This window comes from Scatophagus argus, chromosome 20, assembly GCF_020382885.2.
Source record: "Scatophagus argus isolate fScaArg1 chromosome 20, fScaArg1.pri, whole genome shotgun sequence".
In the NCBI taxonomy this organism is placed as follows: domain Eukaryota; kingdom Metazoa; phylum Chordata; class Actinopteri; family Scatophagidae; genus Scatophagus; species Scatophagus argus.
Genome location: NC_058512.1, coordinates 13,687,029 through 13,710,061, shown reverse-complemented (window position 1 = coordinate 13,710,061; position 23,033 = coordinate 13,687,029). Strand labels below are relative to the sequence as shown.

The following is a 23,033-nucleotide window of genomic DNA, read 5'->3' as shown; positions in this document are numbered from 1 at the left end:
AGTGGTGCCAATTATGCTACTCATAGTCTACTGTCCTTTTCACGGTGAGAGAAAATGCAACCAAGAGTAATGCTGATATAAATAGTATGAAATGAAAGAAAAACATCCATCACCATATCTATCCAAGCATAATTTACAATATTTCTTTAAGTGCTATGCATAAATAATAATAATAATAATAAAAATCAGTATAAACACCAGGTCTCTGTATCTTGTTTGATGCCATCAAAAATCAACAAACTAAAAAGTCCTCACATTTAATTTGAAATGCAGTTACAATAATAATGACATAACAGATATCAGAATGAAGCATAATGTATCATGACTGGAGTAATCTAACTTGAGAAATTATTTATCTCCAGTTCCATTAACATTTACACCTGTCGCAGACAAACAAACCTACTCTCCTGAGATGCAGTCCTTTGACTCTTCCTTTATAATTAATTTAACCAGTTCAGTGCTTGTTCAAAACATGCTTATCGCTTGGCCTCCTGTACTGCTGTTTGCAGTAGAGGTGCACCAATTGCAATTTTCTTGGCCTGCCAATGCAGGCTTTTGCAGATTCGGATTTTCTTTCTCTCTAAGAAATATATTTGACAGCATATGCGAACGAAAATCATGTACACCCAACTTTATCTAACATATTTTGCTTAATAAAAGTAGGTGCAACAGATTTAAATAGCAAAACAAATCTCAGTTACTTGTATCTTTTCACAGTAAGCTTATAAATTCACCAGGGCTGAGGTAATTTATCAGACTTCTAAAGCCTCTTGTTAGCCTTTCTCTGCTTAGTTTCCAGACCGTGGTCAGGAAGCAGAGGAGACTTTCCACCTGGGCCGAAGCTAACCTCTGCTTCGAGGCTAACCCCTTCACTTTACAAACAGTGGTGAAACAGCAAATGGGAGCTCTGCTTGGTCTTGAGAAGTTGTAGCATTAGTGGCAGAATCCCAGTGTTATTAATACCGGCATTCTACCTGGTTGTCAGCAGTAGTCCTCATTTCTCAGATTGGCACTGGGGGAAATCTGGATTCGGAGTGTCAGTCTCCTTTCCCTCATCAAATATATTCAAGCTGCCCTTAAGCCAAGCCCTTAACCCCAAGTTTCTCTGGTGCAGCTGCTGAGTGAGCAACAATTTGCATTTGCTAATTTTGCTTGCAAATATCATCTGTCATTCATGCATAGAAATAAATCTGTCAAGACCAGATGCAGACTACTCGTTAGATTTAAACGAGTGGCATTAAACTTTAGCTTCAGGTCTCAGTGAGTTAATAAATGAGTGTACACATACCATTAGTGTTCAAAGCAGTGCTGCAGAACTTCCCTGTATGTAACCTTATAGTCCTGAGCTGTCAGTATAAATGCATGGCAGTGGCCTGCATGGAATCTGGATATCTGTCTACGTGTGTGTCCACTCTGTCTGCGTATTTCCTGTAAGTGTGTGTAGGTGCCAATGTGAAAGTGTGTAATGTCTGCATGCCCATATTTTTCTGACGTTTCTGGATCTGACCATCAGCGTGTTTGTGTGTGTGTGTGTGTGTGTGAGACACTAGCATTTCTGGACAGAGGAACTCTATCCGCCTCATCGGAGTCCTTTCAGCGCCCACCGCCACACACACAGACACAGATACACACACGTCACACGTCCTACTGCTGACATACACGTCGCCACGGCAACCAGATACAGTCAAAGATATGCTACTGACAGAGAAGAAGGGACCACCATACTGGCAGCCCAGAGATTGTCAACATGGGGTTAAGGGCAGCTGCTGGGATCGCATGCTGAATCCTAACATGAAAAATTTCCAGCTATATTCTTGAAAACAAACGCAACATCTAAAAGCAGTGAAGCACTGAATCAAGAGGACTACATCTCATATATAGTCTTTGTTATCTCTATATGCTAAACAAGTTTCACAGTATTTCTGTGACTTTTCACACACGGCTACCATTGTTGAGTTGATCTCATACAGAGAACTCAGTACTTGAAACCATGTTAAATTTCACTCAATGGTAGAACAAATTTACAAGATGAGCAGATTCACTTGCTCATGTGGTTAAGCAGAAAAACTGAGAAAAAGAGCAACATTTTTGCCTGTTTATACTGAAAATGAAATGAGTTTCACAGACCCTTGACTCGTGAAACTTACTCAGCACAAATAAAAAAAGCAGCAAATAAAGTCTAAATTCAACTAGATGGAAACTGAAAAGCAGAAAAACACATTAGCTTTGTTCAAACTGTGTCCAAACGTCTACAGCGCATCCATAGAAAAGAACTAAACTTACCTCGGACTGGAACAAATGTCAGCGTGATCCTCTTCTTCACCCTGTCAAAAAACAATCCAGAGTTAGTCAATACATTCACAGAATAGAAGTATCACCTTGCAGCTGTATGCCTCTGTGTATCAGTCAAGGTGCAGTTTACATCCCCATCTGTCCAGACTCAAATAAAAGGTGCAGTGACAGATAGAGCTTTGTCACATGGTGCAATGGCAATCACTCCCAACTCGGGCTCAATATCATCAAAACCAGTGAGCTTGTGGTGGACGACAGTGCTTCAACTATGGATGTTACTGCAAAGAAGCTGCAAATTCTGAAATGTGGATGCTTCACACACATCCTTTTTGAATATGAAATCTCATCTCTTCATCATTTTATCCTATTAGACATTTGTGTACAATATTTCTCAAAATTAATTTACAAGCTCTTGATTTATGTGAGGTTGCAATGAACCTTGACCTTTGACTACCAAAATCTAATTAGCTCATGCTCGGGTCCAAGTGGTTATTTGTGCTAAATTTGAAGTTCCCTCAAGACGTTCCTGTAATATCGTGTTCATGAGAACGAGAAATGTGCAGCAAAAGTTTGGAGTTTAGAATATAACAATCTCATTTGGGAATAGAATTAGCAGAGGAATTAGGTTTCCCAAAGGGACAATTTCTACTCCTTTCAGACACCTCATATACTAGTGACAAACCCTAAAGAAAAGAGGTGGTGCCTGTCAGGGTCCCTTCATTATTTCAACATAGTGAAACAAAATCATTTGGCAAATGGATTTGAATGTGTGTTGTTGACAGAGATAACCTGTCAAATCTCAGAAACTCCTCAGGGTATTGTAAAATGGAATAAATCTTGTTCAAAATGTTCAGATTTTGTTGGCATCCAAGCACGTACAGTCTAAAGCAAAATGCAGCATAGTGTAGAGATTTTGTACACATTATGTATGGTTTTTGCATTTTGAAGAGACACATACATGTAATACATAATACACTTTCAGGCTTCTCCTGGCTATCCATCCTCTCAGCAACATTTCTTCAATTATTTTCCTATCTCTACTCTTTCCCTCCCACCTATACTTTAAATTCTGTAATAGTGTTTATTTAATCAGGCATATAAACAGTGTGTGAAAAGTCAAAATCTATACACCCCATAGGCACAGTCTTCTGCATTCTTATCTGCTCTGTGCATTCGTTTCTCCCCCTTTCTCCATCACTCTGTCTTTCCATCTGGTTTCCATTCTCTCCACCTGCCCATCAGTCTGCAGCCTGGGACAGGTGAGCCTATTACACGCTTCTCACACTGACTTCTACACACTCTCATACATACTCACACAAAACCACACTAGCTCTACTTCATGGTAACTAAACGTGCCACGCACATTGGCCAGATCTGGTGTGCTGCCCAACTCCTGTTACCACAGTCACGTCATGTTGCTGATGAAGTGGTCTAGTGTTGAATATAAAAGCTGCATAAAAAACTTCGGTACTGGAGAGTAGAAGTGAAAAGAATCGATACAACTGAATAAAATAGGTTGAGTCTTGAAATTGGACCTCTGAGCTTTGAAAGCAAGGATGCAAAATAAATAAAGAAAAATTCAATTCTGAGTCTGACTACTAAAGCAGAATTTAAATAAATTCTGATAATATCAGAAAAACAGGTTAATTATCACTCTTAGTGACTTAAAATGCACAAGGAGAGCAAGCAAGAGTGTTCAAGTAAGTATAAAGGGGTCGCATCTTTCTCCAACTCAAACTGTTACAGCTGTGAGGAAGCTATTAAACCACTGAGTCAAACAGAATTCACAGTGAAATGTGTTTGTTCTGTGCAGCATTACCTCAAAGTGACATTAATATATCTGTGTGGGTTTTAGAAGGTTTTTGATCAATACTAGTGATTCAACAGGCTCTGAGATTTTCTTTTTCACTAAGCACTTTTGAAGCTTGATCTTTTGTGTAAACTGACAAAAAAACATAAGTATACAAGTTGGTGGTATTGCAACGTAATTTTTAAGTCTTTTTTATTGTTATATTACCCAAGGAATTTGTGATTCTGCTTCAAAATCTAAAACTATAATTTTTTAAAATTATTTTTTGTCTAATAATGTTTATTCAGATTTATCTGGCGTAAAGAAAGGAAGATTTACAGGCCTTCTAAAGGTTTTGGTTGAGAGCCAAAAAGAAAACTAATACGTACTCTGGGCTTAAAAGTGATGGTCAGCGCACCAGCAATCAACCCAGGGCATTAAGTAAAGCAAGAGCCTTAAAAGCCAGAAAGGGTAAATGGTTTCCCCCCTGATACAGACACATGTTATGGCTTTATCATGTAAATCTTAGATCACAACAATCAATAGCTTAGTAATCCTGTTTTGGCCAGGATTCACTTGTGCATTTTGCTAAAACACACATTACATCCTGGCTTCATCCTGTGATGTGTCACTTCAGTAAAAATAGTTTTCATAAGTCATTGTCTCAGTTAATTCTTTTTACCACAGATTAAAGATTTTGCGTCTTTTTTTTGTTTGTTTGTTTTTGTTTTTTTGGGGTTTTTTTCAGTTTTATGTAAAATCAAGGCAGCCAATCTTAGTTTCTTTGGATGCACCAATGGCTGAAAGGCTATTTGTTTATTTCCAGAAAGCTTGCCTGTCTGAGAGAAGAGAGAGAGAGAGAAACTAGAATTACCATTTGTGGTTGTAATCTACATCCATGCCTGTCCAGAGTGATAGAGAGCTTCTTCAGATGGTGCAACAATGATCATCTGAAGCTCATTTTCAGCAAAACCAATGAGTTGTGGTGGACTACAGTGCTTCAAACATGTAAATTGCTGCAAAGAAGCAGCATGTGGATGCTTCACACACATCAACACAGTTTCAAGATGGGCACCCGAGATTTGTGTCACCAATTCAGTATCGGAAAAAAATGTGAAATGGAGAAGTGTTTTGCAACAGAGAAATTGACCTTTTGGGTATTAAGTGTCATTGCTTAATCAGTTTATCCTATGAGTTTTAACACATGCTTAATATGAAACAGCACATTGGTTAAGTTTAGGTCAAAACACTAGTTGGGTAGATCTTGGAAAAGGTTGGTGACGTGTGTTTGCTTTCACGCAGGAAGTCAAGTCCAGTCTCCTGGGTGAAATGCTTGTGTGTGACCCACCACTCAGTGCACCAGTAACCACAACTGTGGATAAACAAAAAATTATTACTCTTGCAAACCTGACCTCCACTTATGTCCTCGTTATGTCATGTTGTGCAGTTGCTTTGATTGTCTCATACTGACCCAGATGTGTTTGCATTTTAGATGTGACAAAGCCTCTGTATTTGGTTCCCTAGAAGTGAGAGCGGACATTTGAGTTCCTTCAATGCATTCCAGAGATACTGTGTTCATGAGTAAGGGATGGACCTATGGATGGAAGGAGACAACCCAAATGGCATTACAAAAGTAGAAAGTTGCTGACATTTGCTGATGCTGCCATGCAGCAACATAGCAGAACATGCTGTCATGTGTGAAACATCACCTTTTTTAGCTCTCCTCTTGTTCATTCCTCCTATATCTGCCTCTCCCCTTGTCTCAGTCTCCCTTGCTCTTTTTGTCTCTTTGCCTTACCCTTTCTCTGCCTACACACACACACACACACACACTTTTTTCTCTTTTTCTCCTTCTTCCAGACCTTGACACCAGCTGTACTTTTCCAGTTCAGCAGTTCTTCAACTCTCCAGATGACACAACGAGATTTCATACTAAGAGCAGCTAAGAACACACAAATAATAACAACACGAAAGAAAGAAGGAAAAAGTAAAACACAACAACGAAACCAAGCAAATCAGCAAAAACACATCCTGCAGTACACTACCACATAGGGAACTCAACAGTATTAGCAGGCAAAGCTAAAATTATTTATGTGGCGAGTGAACGCATGATTAAGAAACAAAAGAAATAAAGAAAGAATGAATGAATGAGGGAAAGAGAAAAGGAAAGAGAGCTAAATATACAGTAGCTATTACATAGAGTGGGATTGAAATAGATATAATGTGAATGTGTTCAGTGTGAGAAGACTCTCAAAGATAATTACCCACACAGCACGTGTCTTTCCAATACCCCCATAACCACAGATCACCCCAGGTCCATAGCCACAGACATCCAAACTCCTTCCATATCAAGACTTTCAATGATATTAAAACATAACAAATTATGGCCGTAGTTCCTGATTCATGAGACAGAGATGCCACAGACAAGAGATTCATCGTCATCATTAACAGTCAGGATCACAGATTCCTTACATGAGCCAGATGGTGGTAAAAAGTTAACATTCCTTCTGAGACTGGACTACAGGTAAATGTCAAAATATTTGGTTGGTAACTTTGGTTGAGGTATTTGCTCACATTATACCATATTTCACTTAGAGCCCACCTTTCCAGTCATGCACAAACTAATACTAAACCAAACAGACTAAAGAAAACTATTCATGTGTCCTGCGTCAAACACAGAATTACTTCTATATCCATTTTACAATATTAAAGCTAAATGCTAATCAGGGGATTTCCAACTGTATTCTGTAGTTGTCATCAAGCTTGCTCAGTACCAATGACAGATGTGGCAGTTTAGCATGTCTACTGGCCGTACGTAATGCACTCTACAAACATATGTCTCCACAGCGTTGTGATTTTTTTGCAGGGATAAAGGATTACAGCAAAAGAGGAGATTCACAGCAGTCACCAGCCAAAAGATGGGATTGCATTTACCGGAATTCAATCCCATTTTCTTCAGTTTCTGGCACTTCAGCACCAACAAGCTTTTAGGAATAAGGTCAAATCGTTTTCTTTGCTTTCCTACAACATGAGCCACGTTGCACATCACTTCTCATTAATTTCTTAAAGTTGAGGGACAAAACATAACATAATACTGGTCTCATGTGGCTTCATTTAGCTTGGTTAAAGTCTGACAGAAATGTTCCACACTGAAATACCTGTAATAGGATTTCTTTTTCAAACATTTAGACATTCAGCGACAGTCAGCAAACTTTGGAGTATATAAAAAAACACCACCTTTCACAAACGAGCTAAAAATAAAGACAGAACATTAAAGGTTATCCTAGCAGAGATAAGACTACAAATCGATGGGCTAAAGAAGAGACGTAGGAGCCACTGGACTGTAAATTGCACACTATCAAATGTGAATCCAGCCAAGGGTATCCCTAATTCTCCCCCTCTGCTCCGTTTCTCTGCCTGTTCTGTTAAAGCCAGGGCTATTATTAGCAAGCAAGGGGATCAGGTTAAGAAGATGAAGGCTAAAAGAGCATGGCGAGACAGAGACTTTAGCTATGGCCATAGTGGGGGGTAAACACAGTGACAACAGGTTGAACTGCCAGTTTTTTTGTTTTTTTTCCAGGATGCGTTTGCCAACAAGTGAAGAAGCTAAATTAATTGCATCACAGCACAGCCTGAATCTAATGGCAGTGAGGAAATCTTGTTTTATTTTATTCATTTATTTATGCCTTTTTCTCTGTATGTCTCTTTTCTGTCTTTAACAAGATAAAAGAGAATATTACAGTGTTTTAATGATGCTGACACATAAAAGAGAACAAAGAGAACAATGTAGAAGAGTGTTTAGAGGGAACATGGAGAGGTGAGATAAGAAACGGGTTAACTCAGGTGTTTGGGCTAAAGACAGTGAGTACAGTATATTAGTTGACTCATCTTCACCCCATTTACCATCCAGATGAGAACTGAACCAGCATCTGTAAAATAACAACAGCAACTGAAGAAGCAAAGAGCTGATCTCTGAGCTCTGCTGGTGTACAAAGCAATAGTGGGACATTTCAAGTCATCTTTAGAATTTTAAAAATAGAAAACAAACAACAAATACGTAATAAAATGATGGTGTTTAAAAATAATGAGAGCAAATGTGAAAGTGAAGCCAAGTAACACACAGGGATTGTACAGTTAGGATGTCCGAGGTTAAGAGAGCAATCCGGAGGCAGGGAGTTCAGACGATAAGCCTCATAATCTGCTTCATAACTGTCCTCTGACATCACTGCAGCAGATGTTTTATCTTGTATTCTACTCTCTCTGCCTATTCTGATGTAATGGCTCTCATACTGTAATGTAATGAAAACAGAGAGGACAGAGACAGAAGGGACACAGACAGAGGCAGAGATGGTTTATCAGTCATATTCTACTGTATAAAAGGAGAGAAGAAGGGGGGTTCACAGCTACCAGCAAGAGAAAGGGAAACTGTGGGAGAGAGTATTTTTAAGAAGCCAACAAAACAGTTTAAATACAGCTTTCAAAAGTGACTACATAGTTTCTTGTGTAAATGTACCATAAAATGAATATATCATGTCTTCATTATATGTTTATGGGCATCTGTGCTTTGCATTTGAAGGTTCGCCTTGCTTACAGTTTTACAGCCTGTTGGGACTCTCTAACGCATACATGAAACAGAATGTAATGATATTTTAGCTTTAGCTAAATTCAGTGATTTTTGTAAATGTATTTGATGCCAGCAACACGTTTCAAACAAGTCAGGACAGTGGCAGTAAAAAACTGGGAAAAGTTGTGAAATGCTTGTTTAGGATTTGGAATTCCTGTCTTACAATGTTCCCCCAATCACAGAGCATAAATATGATGCATGTTATGTATAGCTTTGTTTATTTAGTCATCCATGTGGAGTGTGTGGGAGACAAGTGAAAGCTTGATTACTGGCTGTCTGTGGTGCCTTAAAACCATTTCAATTCCAATCTGTTTTGTCACTGAAAGATGCCAGCGTTCACAGTAGTCTTAGACAAGTTACATATCTCACTGACTGTGTCCTGATGTAGCATTCCTCCAGCAAAACAGAGTTCCTCATTGAATTATCAACAGCATTATATACCGGTAGTGTAGATGTTGCAATTGGTCAGAACCAAAGGGAGAGAGTATCTGCAGCTGATGATGACCCTCAGGTTTACACATTTAGAGATAAAAAGAGCTTCATTATTTTGTCCTCATGGTCAGCTGTGGCCATGCTCAAGTGAATGTGGTTTGTTTTTCATAGATTTTTAGCTTTGATAGATAAAACCCTTGGCGTGCTATGTCTATTGCTTTGTTTCTCTCACAGACAGACCAGCCAACTGTAGAGAGGTCAGTGAGAAAGGTTCAACAACTGGTCAAGGCCTAACCCAATCGAATGTCAGTCTCACACAGGAGACACATATGCATGAACATAAACACAGGATTTAATGAGGCTGTCTTGCACACTTTTAAGAAATGTTCATTTAGAGTGATAAGAATGGAGAGACTAAAGATATTGAGCTCCATGACAGGACTGGAATAGACCTCTTACAAGGTAATCATGTAATGAGAACAACCTTTAATTTCACCCTAGCACAGAAAAGATAACCATAGGCTACAGCTCATACTTTATTTACAATTCCCAAAATGCACCTTTGTTTCCATAAGCCACGAGTCACCAGTGTTTGATCGCTGTGAAGAATTCATGGCCAAAAATGACAATAAAATGTGTTTTGAAGAAAAAAATCTGCCTGAATAAAGCAAAACTTAAAATGTGCTCTTCAAAAATCATCCCCAGTTCTGAAAGATTTCATTTAATATTAGCCTTTAACTAATTAGAAGGAAAATACTTGAAAAGTGAGTCGAGAAATGTAAATATCAAGGAAGCTGTTGTCACTTATTACTGGGAAATATTCAAGGTATAATAAATTTTACCTGGTAAGCCTACATTTCTGTCAGGATAATGAACCCTGCTGAGTATAAATCAGATGTAAGACAACATGGACAGTTCAAAATGTTTTTGACATTAAAAATAAATCTTAATATTGGTGAGTATATTTAACTACTGGTTACCATATGTCATGATGTTTTTTTCTTCCCCAGTGTTCTGATACATACTGATGAGGGATTTGAAAATTGAGGGGAAACTGGTAGCAAAATGTCAAAATTTATAAAAGAAAGGCTCCATCTTAAAAGCCAAGAGAGAGAGAAAAATGCAGAATGGCAAAGAGAGAAAAATAATGAACCCTCAAGCCAGTGAAAAGGACAAAGAAAGGAGAGTAAAACCCCAGAGGAATGTTCAGGAGGTACTTCCTCATCATTGCATCTGTCCACCTCTGCACTGCAAAATGTAAATGCAGTCAAAGCAGAACTGATGGGGAAAAAAGAATGAAGAAGGCAAAAACACGGCAGGGAAAAAGAAAATGGAAAAAAAAAACAGAGAGTTTTCCTTTCTCTGGCAGACTGTCTGACTGAGATGGGATTACACGGGCAGAGGGAGGAAAGGGAGGAGTGATATCAAGTAAAATGAATTGAAAGGCTTCATTTAATAGATGAAAGGGGGAGTAGTGTGGCTGACAGCTTGACAAAGGTGGTCATATTTGTTGGGAGATGAAGATAGAGGGGGAAGGGAGTGATGCTGGAAGGGCTCAGAAGGGCTAAATATTGTTATGTCTTGAGTGTGGGAGATGGAGTAAGGTGGGAGAGCTGCCATTTGACCAGGATTTTTTGGTTTGATATGGAAGTTAATGGGAAGGACTGAGAAAGTGAGTGCTGTGACTGCTATGCATTTATAAGATTATTATTTTAGATTCAGCTGGCCATTCATCATCATAATAATAATAAATGGCATACAACTTTATATCTAAAGTTAAAAACTACATGAATGGCAAAAAAGAAAATAGTGAGTAGGCCAGTTTAGCAAAGTCAACCAAAATATTTCACTTTGCTCATTATGGTAAGCAGACATTTGCCTGGGCCACGGTATTGTTAATGTGTATAGACCGACAAAACCGACCTTTTAACAAGCAGCTACATGACTGGACATTGGTCTCCTTTGCTATGACATGAACATGAACCCATCTCACTCCTCATTCTAGAGCGTGCTGCACTGACTGGGCTGATTGTAGGTTTTGTTTTCAACTTAGGGAAAACATAGCAGCTGTTCTTGAAATCTCAAATTTGTTTTAAAACATTTGTTCTTAGGGTAGAACTATTTAAATTTTGCATCTATTTAGTTTTCAGTTTTCTTGTCTAGAATGCATAATTCAAGAATGTGTTCCTGAAAGTTGTCCATTGAGATATGCAAATCAACACCCAGCTGAGATTGTCATCATCTAAACCTCTCCCAACATTTTGCTGACTGCCTGTGTAGATTGGCAGTGAATAATTTCAACCATCTCTTACCATAAACTGAGCTCATATGATTTAAGGTAGTTTTACAAGCTAAAGAGGAGGGCTGGGCCACTTGGCAGGCTCAAAAGTGACTGAAGAGTAACATGCAAAATGGCAGGGCGATTAAAAGGCCATCATGTCTGCTGAGCTGCAAGTAAATAAGTGGATGAAGGTGTGATGAGAAAGAGGTGTTGAGAGAGAGGTCAGTGGGAGAGGAAACCAAGAAATAGAGATGGGAAGAGCAAATGAGAAAAAAAGAGTCAGATTCAGGCGAAGAGGGAATAAGCAGGGTAGTGAATGCTTTCAGAGTTGGCCAAAGATTGGTAGAGACTGATTGCAAGGCCAAGTGGATGGATACCAAGAAAGATCAAAAGGGCAAGAAGGATAGAAAAGGAGAGAAGATGGGGGAACAGAGGAGCAACACAAGACTAAATTGGACTTAAATGCCTATGAAAACGAAGGAGGGAGGGAAATCGAGGGATAGAGACAAAGGGGGAGGGAGGGCAGAGACTGAGAGACAGCAAAAATGGTGTGAAATTGACATGAAAATGAGGGGATGCTTGGGGAAAAGCCAGCATGCTGCGACACCTTGTGAGGTTTTAGGGTAGGTTGGCTCAGACCGATAAGATAACTGCCATCTTATCTGTGGCCGTCAGACTGCAAATGCACACACACACACACACACACACACTCTTTCACAAACTGACATATCGGCACATGTGCTCGCTCAAACACACTTTCCTTTGGCCAGGGGGAAAGCAGACATGGACAAAACACTATTGGAAGATTGACAGAAAGGTGTTTGGGGCTGTGACTGGAACTGAGTCAGATGTCTGTATTTTGGTGGTTTGTGCTTCTATGTGTGGTTTCCTGCTCACAAGTGTGCCCATGTGACAAGGGGCAGGAGTTCTACTTCTTTTGGGTTTGCGTAATGTGATGGTTGAAACTAACTTGTTTGCATGTGCACATGTGTTGGTGAGTAGAAATTCTTGCCTTACATGTGCAGAAGGAGAGATTTCTCTGAGTCTGTCTGTATCTGTATGTATGTGTAAGGTCAATCAGAGTGTTGGTTTTGCACCTTATAGCAAAGTCTTGGTCAATACATGTTTGTTATCCACACACTGGCTATCTCCATGACTTGTATGTAATCAATTTCTCAGTGTGGGGTTGCAGGCAAAGGTTGTATTGGAGGCAGCAGAACTATAGACTTTATAGACCACTGTGGGGTAAAACAGGCTGAGATATTGAGAAATGAAAGGGTGCTAGACAGAAAAAGATCAAATAAAAGAGCGAGAACACTGTGACAGGCTCAAGGAAGTAAAAAAGAGTGGTGATAGAATTAAAATATTTTTGTATTGACAGTATTGAGGCATTATGTACTGTATTTAAAAAGGTGCATTGACATAGGCAAACTGGGAACTAGAAATAAATGCCTACATTTTATTCTAACTGATCAAGGCAAGAGTCAGTGCTGGCTGAAACAAGAAGCTGCTTTGCACTAATCAGGCACTGTCCATGAAAACATTTAAAGCAACCCATGAAAACATGCTGGGATCCTTACGATCAACTCAAGACATCTCTAATTTTTAAGTATTTATTGCAAGATTAAATATTGCAAAGTTGCAAACACAAGTGGCAATTTCAGCATGCATTTCCCCCTGTAAATAGAGTATAATTTTGGTGGACATAAACATGTGCCTCTACTAAACATATAAATAGAGCCATGTGAAATTTCATGTCCTGTTAGCGTATGGGATTTCACACACATGCAAAACATCCATATGGTAATTACAAACATGCCACAGACAAGCACTGTCCAAGAAGAAAAACAAATACTGTACCCCTAAAGTGAATCAGTGCCGTTTAGATTCATATATATTATAAAACAAATCAACATCATGATCAGCATCATTACTTTGGCAGAGAGTCAGGGACAGAGATTGGATTTTTATAACCTGGTTGCTTCGACTTGAAGGCTGTGTGAGCCGGTCTAACGATTCAACGGTCATCTATAGCCATAAATGTTAATTAACAGCCTTAGCTGCTGGACATTCATTTCCTGCTGTAGCCGTGAGGGAGGACTCGTAAAAAGGGTGCATGTGGATATGTCGCACGCGTGCGCGTGTGTGACAGTGTATCTGTGCATAAATCCTTGTGTGTGTGCATGTGTGAGAGCGCATGAGTGTTTTTGGCGTGTTCGTGGCATCATGTGTGACAATGTGTGAATGTCTGCGTGTTTCAAGGACACGCCGTGATGACAACTGTCCCAAAGGCTCTTCTGTCCTTTTCCAATAAAGCAAGAAGCCGTCAGCACACACCATAACTAGCTAGTCACTCCATGACAACACAATAAACCTATACAAGGACAAAGGTAAAAGTCACACAATGGTGTACAGTGTTACACTGGGACAGTACAAAGAACAGTTAAGGATGGACGAAAAGTAAAAATCAAACTACTGAGTCACATTACAGCTCTGTGTGGCCATCGTAAGGCATAGGTCATGCTATGACATCATAATACAGCAGTACACGACCAAAGTGGGATGAAGGTCACACTATGATATCATAATAATGCAATACATGACCAGTGTAAGTCAAGCCATTCCACGATCCCAATTAAGACAGGTGTCACAGTGACATCATTAAAATGTTATATACAACCACTGCATGATAGAAGTCAACATGTCATGTGAGAGGTGGCCAAAGGGAAGTGAAGGTGTCCCTATGACAGCATGAAAAAGGTAATAAATTTAAGTCATTCTGCAGCATCAAAACAAAGCTGCTTGAAGAGAAAATACAACAAATAGTCTTTTTGTGCTTGTTTTTCCATATAATGTCTAACACATTATATGGAAAAACAAGTTATGTTATGGTTTTCCTTTGCTTCAGTCTCTTTCAGTATATGGCCTGTAGTGAGTACTCCTAAATGATGTGGTACATCACGCTCACAGCCACCTGGCTAAATGTGATGAGATAATGGCAGAATGTTCATTTCTCAAGAAGCCAGAGCTGGCCACAACTGGCTCCATGTTGTAACACAGAAACAAAAATTAGAAAACATTATATTTAATGGTTGTACTGTTAATGTTACAGCCAGCTTGTGTAATTTTTATCTCGCTGTATTCTTGCCAGCCCTTTTATTTTGGAATTCAGGTGTTGTTTGGTGAAGCTGGCTAATTAATGAAGATGAAAACCAAACAGTGAACGGCACCAGAGTTAGCCCTGGCTGTGGAAAACAGAGCTAATGGAGACAAGTCATAACTGTGTTTCCATCTCACTGTCGACGCCTCCCATCCTCCTCTCTCTTCTCCCCCATGCCCCATCTATCAATCCATTTATCCATTCTGCCTCATCCTCCCGCTCCCTCTCCCTCTCTCTTTCTCCTTCTCCTCTTATCTATCTAAATGTATTGTAGGACACCACCATTTCAGGCCGGTGTAGTATTCTGACCATGAAGATGTTTTACAGGCTTCCCCCGCCTTTGCAACCTCCTCTTCATATACCCCCCACCCACCCCCCAAAACAGATAGGAGAAAAGCCCCCATGTTGGAGTCACGGTTCAGTGGTTTCTAATTATGTGTTCACTGTAGGAGCCTGGTCAGAATATTTCATATAAACCCATGAGAGAGAGAGATAAGAGAGACTGGAGGGAATGAAGGAGGGGGGGATAGACAGAGAGAGGCAAGCAAAGACAGAGATATAAACAAACAGAAGTGGGAAGAGGATAAGAAGAGGAGACACAAACCTTAAATTGTACATAAATGCAGTTAATTTAAAATTAGTTATTGTGATTTATTTATATTTAAGTCTTGCATTGTTTTACATTTTCTTACATGAAATTGAACAATTTAGTTTACAGTGTCAAAAAAAAAACAAACAAAAAAAAAACATTTACGTTAGCATTATTTATCAGTTGTGTACCAAACACTCTGTATTAAGCCTACCATCTTCCTTTGTGCTGTGGCTAAAGTCTCACATGAGAAGAGTAAGAATGTGTTCAAAGATTTAGTACAAAGTAAATTTTTGCCTCATACGCTGTCTCTAAAATTTGGTTTGTGTTCAGTCTGATCACACCTTTGAAGACCTGATAAGAAACGAATGTGGGACAGTGAAATTTGTTTATTTGTTATTTAACTGTACGGCTTTGTGGTGAAGTGACCAATTGCATTACGTGCTTTGAAAGTAAGTAGCATCTGTCTTTGTTCATGCAACACACGAACTTTGTTCAGTAAGTCGCTCAAAACCGTCTTCATTAAGATGCTTAAAAGTAAAAGAAAAGCTATCCCTTGTCACATTGTCACTGGCCTCCATGTCAAGACAACTTGCGTTATGCCTCACAATTCACAGGTCAGCATGTACCAAAACTGAACTAAAAAAATAAAAAAAATACTGGTCAACTAAATTTATTTCTAAATGTTAACCTTAAAAATAAATTAGTCCTGGCGATTTTGACTCTCTGTAACTGACTCTCATCAAAACAGTATGGACAAATCCAGACTTTATTCTCTTTCCAAAACTGCGTGCCCAAACCAGAGCTTTTTCATCACACTGTGTAAGGTTAAAGTGTCTGCAGACTTTGCCTTTTGGTATTCATACAATAATTACGAAGACTTCTTGACCTTGCAAGTACAGTTAAATGTGCCACACACGTACATCCCCTGGAAGAAGTGCACACATACACACAGTGGCTTTTCTCAGGCCTCTTAAATGACTGGTGTCATTAATGTTGGTGTGCGGTTGCCAGATGTAATATTTCCTGTGGTCATTAGACCATCTGGTGGCCTGACTCCTCTCATATCTGTCTCTCTCGTCGATCTCTGTCTGTCTGCCTTTTTGTGCTGCTCAACCTTCTCTCTCTTTCTCTCCATCTATCTAGATATCATTCTATCTCTCTCTCTCTCTCTCTCTTGCTACAGATTTGTCTGTTTTTCCATCTTTATCTTATATCTTTTTTAGTCTTAGTTTCTCTCTCTCTGAGTCCCACACAGTTTATGTGTGTTTTTTTTTAACTCACTTCCATGCAGTCCCTCACAGCCTGTTTCCCCTGGCCCTCCATCTCTCTGTAATGGAAGCCCATTGATGTATGCAGCGATTGTGGTGCTCCAATATTTTAATTGGAGATATCTGGAGCCTCATTTATGAATGGGTCAACATCCATTTAAATTAAATCTTCATCCTTACTGGAATTACAGTGTTATTGGCGACTTTAACAGAGCACTATGGGGCTTCTTCTAAATATTCGGTATTAGGATTTTGAAATGATGGAGCATAAATCTAATCAATCTGTCTTGTAAATTAATATGGCCAATGCAATCACAAAAGCCATTACTGTTATTCCTATTATTTAATATAAAGTATGTGGTAAGCACATAGAGTAGATATTAATATTGTAAGAACAGAAGAATAATAGTGCAAAATTAGTATTCCCTATACATCTCTACTGACAAGTAGCGATAGCACAGATATATGAGCTAGATAAAGGGACTTCTGATGCATTTGCAAAGGTAAATCAATTGCGTATTCCTTAAAATTGTTAGAACTAAGGCAAGCCATCACGATAACAGTGCATGTAATAATGCCACCAGATTAATTATCCCCATTAGATGTTGTATTAGGAGCAGTCCTTTTTAATGTACACTTATTTAAAGACACAACTGGTCAGATATGTCTTGGCAACTTGGATCTGTGTGCCTGCACAATGCAAAACCACTTACAAATAAAAACATGCGCAATCTAGCAGAAATGGCTTTAGCAGGTAAACACATGCTCTACCTCAATCTCTGAATCTCTCTCTATGCTTGTTATGCTTTTGTTGATCAATAACCTCTCTATGTATTTCACTCTCATCCAGTAACGGACTGGGCATGCAGTTTAAAAGCCCAATTTGCCAAACACCATTTGTACAAGCAGCAATACGGACATAAAACAGCTTTCATAGTCAATGTCATTTTTGTACCGAAATTTTGCTAAATGCAGGGAGAAAAATCTGTAAATCAATACAGTACAATATAACAAACACTGCCAGGCTGAATATATATGTATGTATATATAGGCCTATTTATTGATTTATTTCACAGGATTTTCCTCTAGATTCCATTTGCCTGTCTACCTGTGACCCACCACATGTGAGGCTAAAACCTGACCGCCTCAGTTTCATGTTACTGATGGCTGCTCGCCTTCTTCACTCTTGAAAGTGGACATAAGGCAAAAAACGTTTGCATAACAAAGTTTGCAAACCAGATAGGAAATGTTTCAAACTTGTTTCTACTTAAAGAATTACATTTTTAGAAGGGACAAAACTTTGAAGTTGATATTCTTTGTCACATTTTTTAACAGTATGTTACTTTCAGTGTTGTCACTTTAATAGCAAGACTCCTGACATTGCCTGCAAGTTCGAATTCATACATATTGACTTCCTATATTGTCTGTCTTCTCTTGAACCAACTTACTCAATCCCAAGAGCCCTTGTGACAACTACTGACATTTGCGAATACAATGATCTAAGTCAAAAGAAACAAAGATAGCTGTAATGAAACAGTTTCATTCCAAGGAGATGGCAGGTTCTCAAATATAGTGATGTTGATTTAAAAAAAAAAACAAAAAGAAAAAACATTGCACCATTACCACAGAGAAACCCCAGATGTTTAAGGCTGCAACACTAGCATCAACAGTGAGGACAATTTGTTCAGACTGTGGCCAGGAAAATTGTTCTTCCCTTTTGCTTTTATCGGTAAAATCTATAGCAGACAAAAGTGGGTGTAATCTCCATCCACAGTCCATTGTTACTGAGACAGCAATAAGAATCATGTCTGTCTGCCTCAGTCAGGTCCAAATACAACAGAATGCCTAGACTTTTCAGAAGGAGGGTAAAGGATTAGGCAGTCTTCTAGTCTAATGGAAAGGATGGATATTTGTTAAAAGACAATGAGCTGTTATATTTATCAAAATCCTTGAAAATTAGGCCATATTCTAAAGAAATTATTTAAATTGATTATTTATTTTAAAGCTCACATTTGGGGGTTTTTTTCTCACTGATGGGCAATTTTAGTCAAGAATCAAGCAACTATAAAATGCTAGTTACATCCTAGTACAACTACTAGGTAGATTCTCTGTGTATGAAGGCTCTTTCTGCTCAATAGTCTTCATTAGTGAGTAAGTCAGTATCTTTATTTAATCCGACGTCTACAACTACTGAGTACAAATGTTACTTTTTAGCAGCATTTAGTGGCATTTTACATGTTCATGGGTTTAAAAGCATTGACACAAGGGAAAAGAAATGTTCTACCTTTATCCAAAATCAGTTAATCTGTCTTGCAAATATGTATTTCCTGTGTGATTCCTGTGGAAATGGAAGGGAGGTTTCAAATCAGTATCACAACCAAAATGTTACCTTTTTGTTAGCTAATGAAAACAGCCTATGTTTTTTTCTTTTTAGATTTTAAACGTATTTTATGTTACACTGTGTGTTGTAACTGCACGTCATATAATGATGAGCTTTTACTCAACAGGGGATGTTGTGTAATTGTTCGCTTCTTATGGATTTATGAATAATACATAATAAAATGTTGTTGTTTGAAATGACTTGAGTTGAATGCTACTAGCTTGGTTACCGAACTGAGTCATTTCAACCTAAATTGACATCCACCCTTGACAGCACATTTACGGTGCCATATAGTCATATTTAGGTATTACACATGTGTACCTTGCAACTTTGCACCAGTACGGAACTATCTAGTCCAGGCTGCCCTCTATTCATCTTAGAAGAAGGCGGCCTGGACTCTTCGTAATAAAGCTGTCAGTGCCTCATGGCAGGGAGTGCAGTGCTTTTAAAGCGAATTAGAGGAGCTGATTTGATTGGCCATGATTGATGCCAACCCCTCACACACTCACTGGTATTGTATTCCTCCTAAACACACTCTGTTTCCAGATGTGCCAAAGGTGTGTTCTCTTCCTTAAATATGGAGAGCATGTGACCACATATCCCGGTTGTTTTTTTTTTTGTTTTGTTTTTTTTTTCCTAATGAGATTAGGAGAAGTCAAGGAACATGAAAATATGTCAGAGTGCAGTCTGTTATGTCCTTGAAAACCCATTAAGAAAACATCTTTACATATTGCAGCATGTTACTGGAATTTCCCAAACAGTACAGTCCCAATCCACATTAATTTAGGCAAGCAGGAAGCAAGCTTAAAGTACTGGAATTTGCATTTAAAATGAAACACTCCTAGCTGTTTCCTCGACCACTCAATTACTCCAAGTCAGGTTTTCTACCTTGAGAAGCCGTGACACTAAATCCAGTTTAGAAGTTCATACTACAAGAAGGATTTTGAGTCAGAGCTTCAATTTAAGCACAATTTGCCTATGCTGCTGCAGGCGAGGACGACACAGCTAAGAGTGTGTGTTTCTAATTTAATGCGTTTGCTGTATTGTGGGAATCATATTCCTAATGGGCAGTGTCACAGCCCCGTGAGAATCCCTTATGCCTGTCTTTTGAACATAAAGCCTTTTTAAAAGCCTCTTGCACATGAAAAATATGATTGGTAGAGCTAAGACAAGCACAGCCCCGAGCACTAAGTGGGAATCATTGTCAGATAAAAATGTGTGTTTTTATTCCAATAATATTCATAATCCTCCCCGAATGAGGTTAACTGTATGTGTGTGTACATTATATTGAAACAACATTATTTTGTACTGTACTTCAAAAGAAAATTGCTGGAGTGCATTAGCAGTCTAATATGAACAATGTCAACTAAATGAAAGTAAAGTGTGCTTAGCTTTTTGTTTTTGTTTAACTGTTGATTTTAAAGGTCTTTCCTAGTGCAATTTTCACCCATTTCTCCTGGGGTAACTTCTTTTTCTTTCCTATTCTTGTTGGCATTGCTCATTGCACAGTTTATCTTAAAATAGTAGCGTGATCCAATAGTGGCTTGTCTCATACAAAGCTAAGCTAATCGCGACCTGATGTGACCAACAATGTTGAGTCAGCTGATATTGGTCAGCTCATAACACATTCCAGCCAGAATAGATGGACATGAGAGGAGGAGGGAAGATGATCATTTGAGATTTGGGATCCATGCTTAGTCAATTAAATTCTCCCCCTTAAGCTTCACTTGTAGCCATTTGTCAGTGAAATGAAGTCACAGCAAAAGCCATTCATGAACTCTGACTCAGCAGAGGTCTTACATCTCAGCAATGTGTTCTTTCATTTTGGTATTCAGAATACTCCACTGAAGATCTGGGATTATTTTAAACTAATTACTACCCCTCCAGCCAGTCAAAATGAGGTGCACGCAGAGGCCACGATGCTATTTGGAAATCATCCCTGAGAGGATATTCTTCACTGTGGTAGTGAGATTTTCATATATGAAATTTAAGTTGGATTATTTGATTTGATGCAAAAGTCACTCAAGCACACACATATACACACAGAAACACACAGCATATGCTGTGTAACTGCCATCTTACAGAGGCTCTCAGTCTTAACAACTCTATTTTCTGATTATTATAATATAATTGTGGAAGTTAATAGGCATTCTCATATTTCATTTAGGTTTTTATGAAAAAAAAAAACAAAGATAGTTTGAGGCCACATTACTTCTAAGTAGGCAATTAAAACAAATTGCTTCTAGTAATGGAGAAGTATGGCTGCTTATGATAAGTTCCATATGGACTTTTTTTTCTTTTTTTGGCTATATTTCTGTCTTTTTGAGCTACCACTCAATGAATTTATACAATAGTGGAGGGTCTGAAAACACACACACACACACATTCATTCAAATGGAATATATATGTTCCATAGTATAACACGCACATACAGGGAGCTTGAACACACACACACAGATGTGAAAACACACATTTTCACACACAGACTCACACAACTCTTCAAGTGGAGCATAACCGAAGGGCTTCAGTATGGATTTCACACTTCAGCTAAACCTCCTTAACTTTTTTTTTCAACAATTTGGACGCCTCAAGCCATGTCACTTCCCTCCACTGCCACGACAAACATTCACTTATTCTTCATAGACAACATTCTCCCTCTGGTTTAAAACATCATTTAAGCACTTTTTCTTGTGTTAACATCAGTAATAGGAACATCAAAAACTGTAGTTAAGCAATAAAAAGAATCTAAATTGAGATGTTGTGGCATGAGTTCCCATCACAAACCGTTTCCAGCTTTAAATACAGAGTGAAAGAGCCATGGAATTCAAACAAAGCAAGCCAGAATTTCTTGCTTCTTTGAAAACTCCATTAACAAGACACTGTATCTTCCCAAACTAAAGGATGAAACATTGTTGGCTTACATCCTGCTCTTTTAATCAGTTGTTCTTCCTTTTATTATTTTCTCACATAAACACACATGCAATTCGATACTGCCTAGAGTCTCAGAGAGACAGAAGATGTGGGACCATATAATGTCCATGACCAATAATGCATCAGGAATGTGTTGTGAGGAAATCGAGGAATTTGTCATGGGGAGGGAAAACTGAATGTGTGGCAGGAAATTGACCGACTGTTCAACATGCCATCACAGTGAAATCTAATCCGCTCACAGGCACACACATACACACACTCGTCCTCGCTTTTACGCAAGTACATGTGTATATACAAAATGTGCAACTGCTGTCACACATATACAGCGTCTCGATGCCATATGTTTTTTTAACACAACATTTGCCCTCCTAATGATGGATTTCATATGAATTTTAAATTATCTTGTGCAGCTGTAGTTCAAATGACTGTCTGGCAACCAGGAAGCGAAAATTCTTCCTTTTACATACAGACAGATACATGCTGATTTCTCACGCATGCATACACAGAGGCGTCTCATCAAAAAACAAAGGTAATGTTACTAAAATGAGGGCAGACGAGCCCACTCTGGTCGTGCCTGTCAGCGATGGCACCACTGCAGGTGGCTGTTGCGAGTGATCATAGAGCTACAGATGGAGCATGTACAGGTTGCATCTGGAGGGAGAGATGGCAGAAGGCTAGCATGACTGACGCCTCTGGGCTCTCTACTGACGGGTCCATTGGTTTTCAAATGTGGCTTCTCCTGGAAAAAAACGATCACAGTGAACACAGCAGTGGCAGAAATTACCTGAAAGTTGTTGGAGATAATTTAGCATTTTTTTTTTTTTTTTGTGTGGTGAAGTTTATGAAGAGATGGTTAAAGATTGAAGTTGAAGTGTTTCACTTTGTGTCGCAAATTTGCCAAAAACATGCTTGATTGTTCAAAAGGGTTGAGGGGGCAGAAATGCTAAGTTGAAACAAGCTGAGGAGAAGCAATCATTGCTCTGGAAAGGAGCCATGGAAAAAATAAGGACAAAAAGTTTTATGAAAAGTCTACCCTCAAAATTTAGTAACAACAATGAGATGGCCAATCTGAACTCAATAACGGAAATGAAATGACAATTGTAACAAGATGGCAGGAAATAGTATGATGATAGCGTTGCCCATGAAACGACAAGGGAAATAAAAATAAATTAAAATACGTATCCCTAATGAGTGGGACTGCAGAGAAACAGATGGTGTGTTCAGCTGTTGTTTGGACCAGGGTTTTTATCCACCAGGCATCAATTTGTTGGCGGTAGAACTGTG

The 23,033-nt window shown here is 38.8% G+C and overlaps 1 protein-coding gene across 1 annotated transcript in view; it reads right to left on the bottom strand.

Moving 5' to 3' along the window:
• The window catches only part of cntfr (ciliary neurotrophic factor receptor), a 200,473-nt gene that overhangs the window by 164,054 nt on the left and 13,386 nt on the right, over nt 1–23,033 (bottom strand). The window contains exon 2 of the mRNA XM_046376133.1: nt 2,284–2,324. The gene's annotated coding sequence lies outside the window, so the exon portion shown is untranslated. The remainder of the gene's footprint in view (nt 1–2,283; nt 2,325–23,033) is intronic.